Consider the following 14,606-nt stretch of genomic DNA (forward strand, 5'->3'; position numbering starts at 1 on the left):
GTCAAGACGGCTGGGGATGTGGTCCCAGGCACCGTAGGGTGTGCGAGAGGCTGGAGAGCAGAGTGAGCCCAGAGAGAATCCATCCCCTCGCCCTCCCACCCAGCCCTGCCCACACCCCCAGAGCCCGTGCTGAGCCAGAGCAGGAGGTGTGCAGAGCATCCCGCTCACACTCGGGGCTGGAGCCTCCATGGGGATGCTCAGCTGGTGCTGAGAGTGCAGAGTGTGGTCAGGGCCAAGAGATTGCTGTCACTGGGAAAAGGATATGCAGATTTTCATGCCGACACTTGGGCAGTACATTCACGTGTGAGGTCAAGTTTGGGCTTTTCCAAGGGCCCTGGGTAGGCCAGGGGAGCAGCGCCTCCCTCTGTTTCCTCATTTATCAGATATTGCTGGACACCTCCTGTTTGACAGTGAGTAATGCCCAGAGCAGACAGCACCCTCCTGGGGTGGACAGGTCATTCCAGCAGGGACGGGGCAGTGACACAGACAGAGGAGGTTGTCAGGTTTCCCTGAAGAAGGGAAACGTGGTCACATCAGTGGTTGAAGGCTCCTCCCATGGAGGCTTTTGCCAGCCCCTCCTTGGCTGCCAGGCCCATCTTGCGCCAGAACTGCCATACTGGGGGTGGACATTGGATGGGCTGGTCTATGGACAGGCACGGGCAGAGGGTACTAGACTGCAGCTCACTCAGGGGAGCCTTGGGAGGGCAGCATAGAGGGATAGGCCAGGCCTCTGATGCTGTTGCCCACCTGTCTCCCACAGTGCCATGTCCTCTGTCTTAAAGATCTGGCTGGAATTCTATTCCACCGATTTCCACGAGCCTCCTGAATTTCATTCTTTGAAGTTTCTTTCGGCCTATGTACATATCAGTATGCGAGGTTCAGTGGTGGAGCGTAAGGCTGATCTTCTTCTGGCGCAGCTGGAGAAGCTGGAGCACCTGGAGCCTAGTGAGGCAGAGACTGAGGGTGAGGAGGAAGAGGGTGGGTGCCTGTGCGGGTTTGGGGAGGGGCCTGGGCTGGGCCACACAGAGCAGAGTTTCCAGAAGCAGGCTGGGGACAGGGGCACTGAGTACTCAGAACAATCATACAGTGTTCTGCAGTGTGGGGAGACTTCCTGAGGCTGGGCCTCTGGACTTGGGCTTCTGGAAAGACAGTGTCATTGGATGAGACATAGAAACTCACATTGATATTTTCAATTGTTGTCTATCCAGTTCCAACTCCTGCCCAGGCTGAACAACTGTCCCAAGAGCTGCTGCCATGTTCGGCTCGAGTTCCAGCTCCAGCTCCAATTCCACTGCCGGAGGCAGAGCGAGAGCAAGATCCAGAGCCTAAGCCAGAGCAAGAAGTAGAGCATGAGCAAGATCCAGAGCAAGAGGTAGATCAGACGCAAGATCCAGAGCAGGAGCAACAGAAAGATCAAGAGAAAGATGAGGAGAAAGAGCAAGAGAAAGAGCAGGAGAAAGATCAAGATCCAGAGGTAGAGCTAGAGCAACCTGACATAACCGTTCCTGAAACATCAGAAGAATTAGAAGAAACACCAGCACCCAGGGGAGCCCTGGCTCCAGAGCTCCCACAAACACCCTCACCAGTCCCCACTCCAGATCTGTTCTTGCCCTTCCTTGACGCTGTGCTTCTCCTCATTTTTGTCTCTGTCCTGCATCTCCTCAAATTTTTTCATCTTTTATTTTCAATAATATCCCTTGTATAAAATAAAGTGTTTTTAATATTTTCAAAATTACCATTCAGTGGCATCAAGTACATTTTTAATATGGGGCAACCCTTACCACCATCTAGTGGTCGAACAGCTTCATCAACTCTCTAGCCATTAAGCTGTCAATCCCCATCCCGCCTCTCCCTGTCCCTGACTACCACTCCATTTTCTGTGTGTGAATTTACCTATCGTGGATTGTTCCTATCAGTACGGTTATATGTTATGTGGCCTTTTGTATGTGGCCGCATAATATGAGAAAGATCTGATTAATTTTCATTTTATGTTTTTAGTAAGAGGAAAATTACAGAAAAATCAAAGACTCTATGTAGAGACACAAAGCCCTGATAGTTATTATTGCCATAATCTTGAAATAGGAACTACTGTTGAATGACCAGAGAGCCAGAAGCCACTGAGGAAAATGCTGACTTTTCCTGGTCCGAACAAAAACCAGAATAATGTCAAAAGGTGAAAAGACAAACCCCAGACTGGAAAATTCTTCATGAGCAGAGAAAGGGTAGTATGCATCCTAGTTGTACAAAGAGTTCTCATTTATCCATAGGGACAAAGGACATATTCCTGCGGTTCCACAGGGAAGCAATTCACATGGCCAGTAAATGTCAGACATCCGCGGCCTCCCTAATGATTATGCACCGAAATTTACTCACTATTCAGATAGCATTTGCCCCATCAGATGGGCAGGTCTGTATGTCTGGTGACCACCAGCTCTTGTGAGAATGAAGGAAGAAGAAGTCCCAGCAGATGCCCCAGGAGATGTGTCCATTGATACCCCTGTCGCAGGAGCCACTCAGCAGCTCCTACCAAAATGCCCACGTGTGTCCATGTGCCGGGCAGCAGTGATGCTAGGAAGTTACGCCACATATATATGTATTCTCCCTATGTTAATCAATAGATTCAATAAAGCTAAACTTGAAAAATTCCAAAGAGTGATGTTTACGGGACTTGTCAAATAACCTCAAAGTTAATATGAAAAAAATTATGTGCAAAAATGGCCCCCAAAATGTTCAAGACATAAGAAGAACAATAATAATAAAAACAAAGAGGTAATTTGCTCCGTCCAATAAAATGTATTGCAAAGGAACATACTTGAAAGTGCATGAGATTGGCAAAGAATAAGCGAATAGTTCAGGGGAATAAAAGTTTGAATTTTGAAACAGATTCTGGTATATGTGGAAAGGATTCAGATTACTTAGGGGAAAGCACTTCATCATTACAGGGATTGAAATATTATTTATTTGGAAATTAAATCCAGTTATGCTTTTGCTAGGTACCGTTCACAAAAATAAATCTGAAATGAATTACTAACTTCAATATTTTGCAAAAGTATTAAGCATTAGAAGAAAAAAAACACATAATAATTTCCACAGAAGCCAAAACTACTTTTGAGAAAATGTAAGACTCATAAATATCAAAACACTAGATAAAATAAGATTTGACCATACGTATTTGTATATCTCAAGATAGAGAAAAATGTGTTATGTGAATGTATTGTGAATTTAGAAAATCAAAAAGAATTCATTAAAAACCTATTACAAACAAGACGACTTACTAAAATAAAATTTACATGTTGCGATTTAGAAAAATTCACATATAAAATTAATAAATGTCTTATGTAATAACAATAACTATCTAGATTACATTACGCAAATCAAGATTCCATTTTCAATAGCCACAAAATTGTTAAAATATTTGGCATAAAGCTAACAAGAACTCGACAAAGCCTGTTTAATTACGTGATTTAAGCATTAGAACACTCTTAAAACATACATACACAAAGGATAGAGAAATGTCAGAGATATTTTCTTGGCCAGAAAGCCACATGATCCTAAGGATTTTATTTTCTCCTAAGTTACTTTATACGTGCGTCATGATCACATTAAAAATAGTCTCATTTGTTTCTTCACCTAGAACAAAATAAGATGATTATAAAATGTTGATGAAACATTAATCGTTCATCAGAAAAAAATGAGGAAACAAATCAAAAGGGAGGGGTAAGTCTACCAGAGATCGAAAATATTTTTTTATAAATTCTTCATTATCAAGAACATATGGAATTTGTTTATAAGTAAATATAAAACCTAATGAAAAAGAATGGAGAATTCAAAGAGATACCCAAGATTTATAGAAATTTAGTATTTAAGAAAGATAGCATTTCAAATCACTGGTGAAATTATGCTGCTACTAATGCAGCAGCAGTTAACATGGATGGCATAGCAGCAATTAATAAAGCAAAGCAAACTCAAACAAAAGGTAAATGCCACCAACTAGGTCAAAAGGACACGACAAAAAGTAATTACAAGCTCTAATACTTAAAATGGGTGATCAATAATGTTTCAATTAAAAAAAAGCAAAAAAAATTAAAAACCTCTTAAACTAGGATAATATCATTAATACAATGATGTGTGAAAAAATGAGATGGAAATGACCAACAAAATGAAATAAAAATGAACAAAATATATGAACAATCTAAGAACACAAAAGGAAATTTAAATTGGCATCAATACTTAATTAGGTGCTTAAAATCCCTCATAGAGAACTATACATTTAAAATATATTGAAATATACAAGACTTCACCTATTAGATTTGCAAAATTTAATTTTTTGATAACAAACTTGTTAGTGAGACTGTGGGGATACAGGTATTATAATACATTGTGGTGGAATGCAAATGGTAGAGCCCATAAGGAGCAGAAACTCGCAAAATTTAGCAAAATTATACTTGGATATTTACTATTTTACACTGTAACCCAATATTCTGGAATCTATATCATATGTAACCTTGAAAAATTATAAGGTGAGGTGTCGACAAGATTGTTAATATGACAATACCTATTACTAAGGGTTGGAAACACCCCAAATTTTCATTCATAAGGTTTGCATGAATAATTAGGGTGCATTTTTACAATCATGATTTCTAAACACTGAGTGTAAAATGTTATTGAAAAAACGAACAAACTGAAGACAATGAAGAGATGTACATGTTCACAGATGAGAAAATAAGTAGGGAAAATATATCAATTCTTCCAAATAAATCTATAAATTTTGTTTATATGTAAATAACAGTTGACATTTTTTACGCAATTTGATAAACTACTAATTCTATATTTCATACGGTTGAGTAAAGGCATAGAATGGACCAAACGGCTCTGGTTCTTCTCTGCAAATGGTGTTCATTTCCTACCATCTTCAGGTAGCTTCCTAATCTAGAATATTCTGAGGGCCTCCTAGATCACTTTCCTCTCTTAGAATGTCAGGCACTCGATAGCACGTCTTCTCCTCTTTCTTATCCTGGGATCATCTCCCAAGCCAGGGTGCAGCTGAATCAGCTCTTTCTCCAGCTCTCGGCACCATGCTTGGCATATGGTGGATACAAACAGAGAGAACAGAGGAGACAGAGCACAAGACTCTAGAGACAGGCGTGTTACAATGACATTTAGAAAGTGACACCTTCTCACTTTTGATCCTGTATTGGTTAGAAGTGAGTCACTAAGTCCAGTCCACACTGCAGGGCAGGGGATTACGTGAGGATGTGTGCAGCAGATGGTGGGGACCACTGGGAGCCCCTGAGGAGTCGCCAACCACACAGACAGAGATGTGGCACTTGAGTCCAAACCTAAATACACACGAAGCCATTGTGAGGTTTTATGGAGGAAAGCAGTATGTGAATGCATGAAATTCCAACTGTCGCATGGTGCAGACAGGGAAAACAGACCAAGAGCAAAAGTGACATTTTCAAGATTATATGACAGGAACCAGACCTGTCGTTAGTCGTATTCCATGCTACCTTCCACACCGTCGTGGATTTTATCTCTAGTCTTGTTTATTAGCTGCATGTGACACCGGCCATAGGTTTCAGAGATGTTTTCTCACACATGCCTGATGCCATCCCTAGGAAGAAGATGCTAGAAAGATCCCCACTGTGCAAAAGGGGAGACTGGGGAGGTCATGAGAGTGACAATGGCTTGTCCAGGGTCACATAAAGTGATAAGAAGCAGGAGCTGGGGATGAACCTACGTGTATCTCCTCCGAGCTGTGACGCTGGCTGCACCCAGGCCTTGCACAGGGGTGTGGTCAGGCAGTGTTGGTGGAAGTGTGGGCAATAGAGAGAGTTCATGGGGAAGGAGGGTCAGCAGACAGGTACCCAGAGGGGCATTTGCAGTCTTGAACACAGAGGAGGGGCTCAGGAAATGAGGTATCAGGAAGTGACTTCACTTCCTTGACGACAGACCCCAACAGAACTCGGAACTCGGTAACCTGGCACCCACATTCTATACACAGCCCCTTCCCCAGCTCACTTGGCCACAGGCAGAGTGAGATGTTGTGCTGTATCCCGAGGTCCCGGGGCCGTAGCCCCAGGAAGCCCTGTGCTGAGAGGCTTGTCCAATGCTTCCGGCGCTGGTTCAGCCCTCGCCCTGGACCCCTGTGGCCGTCTGGGAGGAGGTCCCCAAAGGTAATGTCAGGTGGCCCAGAGGAGGTTGGGCAAGGCCAGGCCAGCACTATGAGCCTCCCTGGGTGACTGCATCCCCTCCTCCTGAGTGTGTGGGGAACGGGGACATGGGACACCCTCCCAGGGCAGGGGCAGAGGGTGGGGGGTTTATAAACCTGCTGGTCCTGGTGTGTTCACACCTCAGGTCTGGCTGGAGGGTGAACGGGGACTGCCGGGGTGGCAACCACCACCCTGTCCATTAACCCTGGGCCCTCAGGCTGTCTTCTCATGTCCTCCCTGGGGTCAAGACTGGCCTCCAGCCCCTGCCCTCCTTGGGGTTCACGGTACTGTCACTGTGTATCTCTCCCCTGTCCTGTCCTAGAGTGAAGACACATCTTCATTGAGCTCAGATGCCACCCACATGGTGTGGCCTCTCCCGGCTCGCACCCTGAAGAAGCGGGTGGAGCACCTGGTGCCTGCTGTCTTGGGTGGTGACCAATCTTATGTCCACCTGTTTCTGTCAAGCTACAAGAACGTTGCCAGTCCCCGGCATGTGCTGCACCTGCTTTTCCTCAGGTGAGCACTCAGGCCCTGGATCACACAGTGCCACTAGGCCGCCTCCCAGCTGTGAGTCTTAGGACTGTCACCACACCCCTCTGAGCCTCAGTTTCCTCCTGTGTTCAGTGGGTGGTCACAGGAACAAGCTCCAGTGGGTCCCCCATGGAAAGTGCTGCTCCTGAGTCCAGCCCTGTGGAAGGTCTGCTGGAGGGGCCGCGGTCGTCCTCATTCAGGATTCCTGACACCCCCACGAGGAAGTCTCTGTCACCCCCTCACTGACCTCGTTGACTTGGGCTTCACTGTTTTCACATTTTTACAGGAAATTTGAGATTCTATCTGTAGGCTTCTGCGTGAATTCAAAGCAGGGAGACCAGAGGCGGGCAGTGCGGCTTCAGGTGCACCCAGATATCTTGGGAGGAGTTGGTTGGGGTTCATTCCTTCAACAATCATACGTGAAGCCACACTATGTGCAGTCCCTTTCTGGGCACTGACCATAATCCAATGAACCGAGGAGACTGCATTCCCTGCCCTCCTGGGCTTCCAATCTAGTCAGAGGTGAGACAGTCACAGTAGACATGAGAAGCAGGTAGTGCCACCATGTAGATTTGAAACACTCCTGACCTCTTCTAGGTATGGAAACATGATTTCTGATTGTGACGGGGATGGGGAATCCCTGGAGCAGCTAAAATGGTAAGTGGAGTTTAGGTGCAGAAGGAGGGGCTCCCATCTCCACACAACTGCGTGTAGTCTGCGGGGGCGTGTGGTGGGGGGCTGGCAGAACTCTGGCTCTCACACATCTTATGATTCCTGCTACAGGGCTGAGGGCTCAAGGCTTTCCCTGCAGGGAAAGGAGTCAAGACGGCTGGGGATGTGGTCCCAGGCACCGTAGGGTGTGCGAGAGGCTGGAGAGCAGAGTGAGCCCAGAGAGAATCCATCCCCTCGCCCTCCCACCCAGCCCTGCCCACACCCCCAGAGCCCGTGCTGAGCCAGAGCAGGAGGTGTGCAGAGCATCCCGCTCACACTCGGGGCTGGAGCCTCCATGGGGATGCTCAGCTGGTGCTGAGGGTGCAGAGTGTGGTCAGGGCCAAGAGATTGCTGTCACTGGGAAAAGGATATGCAGATTTTCATGCCGACACTTGGGCAGTACATTCACGTGTGAGGTCAAGTTTGGGCTTTTCCAAGGGCCCTGGGTAGGCCAGGGGAGCAGCGCCTCCCTCTGTTTCCTCATTTATCAGATATTGCTGGACACCTCCTGTTTGACAGTGAGTAATGCCCAGAGCAGACAGCACCCTCCTGGGGTGGACAGGTCATTCCAGCAGGGACGGGGCAGTGACACAGACAGAGGAGGTTGTCAGGTTTCCCTGAAGAAGGGAAACGTGGTCACATCAGTGGTTGAAGGCTCCTCCCATGGAGGCTTTTGCCAGCCCCTCCTTGGCTGCCAGGCCCATCTTGCGCCAGAACTGCCATACTGGGGGTGGACATTGGATGGGCTGGTCTATGGACAGGCACGGGCAGAGGGTACTAGACTGCAGCTCACTCAGGGGAGCCTTGGGAGGGCAGCATAGAGGGATAGGCCAGGCCTCTGATGCTGTTGCCCACCTGTCTCCCACAGTGCCATGTCCTCTGTCTTAAAGATCTGGCTGGAATTCTATTCCACCGATTTCCACGAGCCTCCTGAATTTCATTCTTTGAAGTTTCTTTCGGCCTATGTACATATCAGTATGCGAGGTTCAGTGGTGGAGCGTAAGGCTGATCTTCTTCTGGCGCAGCTGGAGAAGCTGGAGCACCTGGAGCCTAGTGAGGCAGAGACTGAGGGTGAGGAGGAAGAGGGTGGGTGCCTGTGCGGGTTTGGGGAGGGGCCTGGGCTGGGCCACACAGAGCAGAGTTTCCAGAAGCAGGCTGGGGACAGGGGCACTGAGTACTCAGAACAATCATACAGTGTTCTGCAGTGTGGGGAGACTTCCTGAGGCTGGGCCTCTGGACTTGGGCTTCTGGAAAGACAGTGTCATTGGATGAGACATAGAAACTCACATTGATATTTTCAATTGTTGTCTATCCAGTTCCAACTCCTGCCCAGGCTGAACAACTGTCCCAAGAGCTGCTGCCATGTTCGGCTCGAGTTCCAGCTCCAGCTCCAATTCCACTGCCGGAGGCAGAGCGAGAGCAAGATCCAGAGCCTAAGCCAGAGCAAGAAGTAGAGCATGAGCAAGATCCAGAGCAAGAGGTAGATCAGACGCAAGATCCAGAGCAGGAGCAACAGAAAGATCAAGAGAAAGATGAGGAGAAAGAGCAAGAGAAAGAGCAGGAGAAAGATCAAGATCCAGAGGTAGAGCTAGAGCAACCTGACATAACCGTTCCTGAAACATCAGAAGAATTAGAAGAAACACCAGCACCCAGGGGAGCCCTGGCTCCAGAGCTCCCACAAACACCCTCACCAGTCCCCACTCCAGATCTGTTCTTGCCCTTCCTTGACGCTGTGCTTCTCCTCATTTTTGTCTCTGTCCTGCATCTCCTCAAATTTTTTCATCTTTTATTTTCAATAATATCCCTTGTATAAAATAAAGTGTTTTTAATATTTTCAAAATTACCATTCAGTGGCATCAAGTACATTTTTAATATGGGGCAACCCTTACCACCATCTAGTGGTCGAACAGCTTCATCAACTCTCTAGCCATTAAGCTGTCAATCCCCATCCCGCCTCTCCCTGTCCCTGACTACCACTCCATTTTCTGTGTGTGTGAATTTACCTATCGTGGATTGTTCCTATCAGTACGGTTATATGTTATGTGGCCTTTTGTATCTGGCCGCATAATATGAGAAAGATCTGATTAATTTTCATTTTATGTTTTTAGTAAGAGGAAAATTACAGAAAAATCAAAGACTCTATGTAGAGACACAAAGCCCTGATAGTTATTATTGCCATAATCTTGAAATAGGAACTACTGTTGAATGACCAGAGAGCCAGAAGCCACTGAGGAAAATGCTGACTTTTCCTGGTCCGAACAAAAACCAGAATAATGTCAAAAGGTGAAAAGACAAACCCCAGACTGGAAAATTCTTCATGGGCAGAGAAAGGGTAGTATGCATCCTAGTTGTACAAAGAGTTCTCATTTATCCATAGGGACAAAGGACATATTCCTGCAGTTCCACAGGGAAGCAATTCACATGGCCAGTAAATGTCAGACATCCGCGGCCTCCCTAATGATTATGCACCGAAATTTACTCACTATTCAGATAGCATTTGCCCCATCAGATGGGCAGGTCTGTATGTCTGGTGACCACCAGCTCTTGTGAGAATGAAGGAAGAAGAAGTCCCAGCAGATGCCCCAGGAGATGTGTCCATTGATACCCCTGTCGCAGGAGCCACTCAGCAGCTCCTACCAAAATGCCCACGTGTGTCCATGTGCCGGGCAGCAGTGATGCTAGGAAGTTACGCCACATATATATGTATTCTCCCTATGTTAATCAATAGATTCAATAAAGCTAAACTTGAAAAATTCCAAAGAGTGATGTTTACGGGACTTGTCAAATAACCTCAAAGTTAATATGAAAAAAATTATGTGCAAAAATGGCCCCCAAAATGTTCAAGACATAAGAAGAACAATAATAATAAAAACAAAGAGGTAATTTGCTCCGTCCAATAAAATGTATTGCAAAGGAACATACTTGAAAGTGCATGAGATTGGCAAAGAATAAGCGAATAGTTCAGGGGAATAAAAGTTTGAATTTTGAAACAGATTCTGGTATATGTGGAAAGGATTCAGATTACTTAGGGGAAAGCACTTCATCATTACAGGGATTGAAATATTATTTATTTGGAAATTAAATCCAGTTATGCTTTTGCTTGGTACCGTTCACAAAAATAAATCTGAAATGAACTACTAACTTCAATATTTTGCAAAAGTATTAAGCATTACAAGAAAAAAAACACATAATAATTTCCACAGAAGCCAAAACTACTTTTGAGAAAATGTAAGACTCATAAATATCAAAACACTAGATAAAATAAGATTTGACCATACGTATTTGTATATCTCAAGATAGAGAAAAATGTGTTATGTGAATGTATTGTGAATTTAGAAAATCAAAAAGAATTCATTAAAAACCTATTACAAACAAGACGACTTACTAAAATAAAATTTACATGTTGCGATTTAGAAAAATTCACATATAAAATTAATAAATGTCTTATGTAATAACAATAACTATCTAGATTACATTACGCAAATCAAGATTCCATTTTCAATAGCCACAAAATTGTTAAAATATTTGGCATAAAGCTAACAAGAACTCGACAAAGCCTGTTTAATTACGTGATTTAAGCATTAGAACACTCTTAAAACATACATACACAAACGATAGAGAAATGTCAGAGATATTTTCTTGGCCAGAAAGCCACATGATCCTAAGGATTTTATTTTCTCCTAAGTTACTTTATACGTGCGTCATGATCACATTAAAAATAGTCTCATTTGTTTCTTCACCTAGAACAAAATAAGATGATTATAAAATGTTGATGAAACATTAATCGTTCATCAGAAAAAAATGAGGAAACAAATCAAAAGGGAGGGGTAAGTCTACCAGAGATCGAAAATATTTTTTTATAAATTCTTCATTATCAAGAACATATGGAATTTGTTTATAAGTAAATATAAAACCTAATGAAAAAGAATGGAGAATTCAAAGAGATACCCAAGATTTATAGAAATTTAGTATTTAAGAAAGATAGCATTTCAAATCACTGGTGAAATTATGCTGCTACTAATGCAGCAGCAGTTAACATGGATGGCATAGCAGCAATTAATAAAGCAAAGCAAACTCAAACAAAAGGTAAATGCCACCAACTAGGTCAAAAGGACACGACAAAAAGTAATTACAAGCTCTAATACTTAAAATGGGTGATCAATAATGTTTCAATTAAAAAAAAGCAAAAAAAATTAAAAACCTCTTAAACTAGGATAATATCATTAATACAATGATGTGTGAAAAAATGAGATGGAAATGACCAACAAAATGAAATAAAAATGAACAAAATATATGAACAATCTAAGAACACAAAAGGAAATTTAAATTGGCATCAATACTTAATTAGGTGCTTAAAATCCCTCATAGAGAACTATACATTTAAAATATATTGAAATATACAAGACTTCACCTATTAGATTTGCAAAATTTAATTTTTTGATAACAAACTTGTTAGTGAGACTGTGGGGATACAGGTATTATAATACATTGTGGTGGAATGCAAATGGTAGAGCCCATAAGGAGCAGAAACTCGCAAAATTTAGCAAAATTATACTTGGATATTTACTATTTTACACTGTAACCCAATATTCTGGAATCTATATCATATGTAACCTTGAAAAATTATAAGGTGAGGTGTCGACAAGATTGTTAATATGACAATACCTATTACTAAGGGTTGGAAACACCCCAAATTTTCATTCATAAGGTTTGCATGAATAATTAGGGTGCATTTTTACAATCATGATTTCTAAACACTGAGTGTAAAATGTTATTGAAAAAACGAACAAACTGAAGACAATGAAGAGATGTACATGTTCACAGATGAGAAAATAAGTAGGGAAAATATATCAATTCTTCCAAATAAATCTATAAATTTTGTTTATATGTAAATAACAGTTGACATTTTTTACGCAATTTGATAAACTACTAATTCTATATTTCATACGGTTGAGTAAAGGCATAGAATGGACCAAACGGCTCTGGTTCTTCTCTGCAAATGGTGTTCATTTCCTACCATCTTCAGGTAGCTTCCTAATCTAGAATATTCTGAGGGCCTCCTAGATCACTTTCCTCTCTTAGAATGTCAGGCACTCGATAGCACGTCTTCTCCTCTTTCTTATCCTGGGATCATCTCCCAAGCCAGGGTGCAGCTGAATCAGCTCTTTCTCCAGCTCTCGGCACCATGCTTGGTATATGGTGGATACAAACAGAGAGAACAGAGGAGACAGAGCACAAGACTCTAGAGACAGGCGTGTTACAATGACATTTAGAAAGTGACACCTTCTCACTTTTGATCCTGTATTGGTTAGAAGTGAGTCACTAAGTCCAGTCCACACTGCAGGGCAGGGGATTACGTGAGGATGTGTGCAGCAGATGGTGGGGACCACTGGGAGCCCCTGAGGAGTCGCCAACCACACAGACAGAGATGTGGCACTTGAGTCCAAACCTAAATACACACGAAGCCATTGTGAGGTTTTATGGAGGAAAGCAGTATGTGAATGCATGAAATTCCAACTGTCGCATGGTGCAGACAGGGAAAACAGACCAAGAGCAAAAGTGACATTTTCAAGATTATATGACAGGAACCAGACCTGTCGTTAGTCGTATTCCATGCTACCTTCCACACCGTCGTGGATTTTATCTCTAGTCTTGTTTATTAGCTGCATGTGACACCGGCCATAGGTTTCAGAGATGTTTTCTCACACATGCCTGATGCCATCCCTAGGAAGAAGATGCTAGAAAGATCCCCACTGTGCAAAAGGGGAGACTGGGGAGGTCATGAGAGTGACAATGGCTTGTCCAGGGTCACATAAAGTGATAAGAAGCAGGAGCTGGGGATGAACCTACGTGTATCTCCTCCGAGCTGTGACGCTGGCTGCACCCAGGCCTTGCACAGGGGTGTGGTCAGGCAGTGTTGGTGGAAGTGTGGGCAATAGAGAGAGTTCATGGGGAAGGAGGGTCAGCAGACAGGTACCCAGAGGGGCATTTGCAGTCTTGAACACAGAGGAGGGGCTCAGGAAATGAGGTATCAGGAAGTGACTTCACTTCCTTGACGACAGACCCCAACAGAACTCGGAACTCGGTAACCTGGCACCCACATTCTATACACAGCCCCTTCCCCAGCTCACTTGGCCACAGGCAGAGTGAGATGTTGTGCTGTATCCCGAGGTCCCGGGGCCGTAGCCCCAGGAAGCCCTGTGCTGAGAGGCTTCTCCAATGCTTCCAGCGCTGGTTCAGCCCTCGCCCTGGACCCCTGTGGCCGTCTGGGAGGAGGTCCCCAAAGGTAATGTCAGGTGGCCCAGAGGAGGTTGGGCAAGGCCAGGCCAGCACTATGAGCCTCCCTGGGTGACTGCACCCCCTCCTCCTGAGTGTGTGGGGAACGGGGACATGGGACACCCTCCCAGGGCAGGGGCAGAGGGTGGGGGGTTTATAAACCTGCTGGTCCTGGTGTGTTCACACCTCAGGTCTGGCTGGAGGGTGAACGGGGACTGCCGGGGTGGCAACCACCACCCTGTCCATTAACCCTGGGCCCTCAGGCTGTCTTCTCATGTCCTCCCTGGGGTCAAGACTGGCCTCCAGCCCCTGCCCTCCTTGGGGTTCACGGTACTGTCACTGTGTATCTCTCCCCTGTCCTGTCCTAGAGTGAAGACACATCTTCATTGAGCTCAGATGCCACCCACATGGTGTGGCCTCTCCCGGCACGCACCCTGAAGAAGCGGGTGGAGCACCTGGTGCCTGCTGTCTTGGGTGGTGACCAATCTTATGTCCACCTGTTTCTGTCAAGCTACAAGAACGTTGCCAGTCCCCGGCATGTGCTGCACCTGCTTTTCCTCAGGTGAGCACTCAGGCCCTGGATCACACAGTGCCACTAGGCCGCCTCCCAGCTGTGAGTCTTAGGACTGTCACCACACCCCTCTGAGCCTCAGTTTCCTCCTGTGTTCAGTGGGTGGTCACAGGAACAAGCTCCAGTGGGTCCCCCATGGAAACTGCTGCTCCTGAGTCCAGCCCTGTGGAAGGTCTGCTGGAGGGGCCGCGGTCGTCCTCATTCAGGATTCCTGACACCCCCACGAGGAAGTCTCTGTCACCCCCTCACTGACCTCGTTGACTTGGGCTTCACTGTTTTCACATTTTTACAGGAAATTTGAGATT

This window comes from Cynocephalus volans, chromosome 17, assembly GCF_027409185.1.
Source record: "Cynocephalus volans isolate mCynVol1 chromosome 17, mCynVol1.pri, whole genome shotgun sequence".
Lineage (NCBI taxonomy): Eukaryota > Metazoa > Chordata > Mammalia > Dermoptera > Cynocephalidae > Cynocephalus > Cynocephalus volans.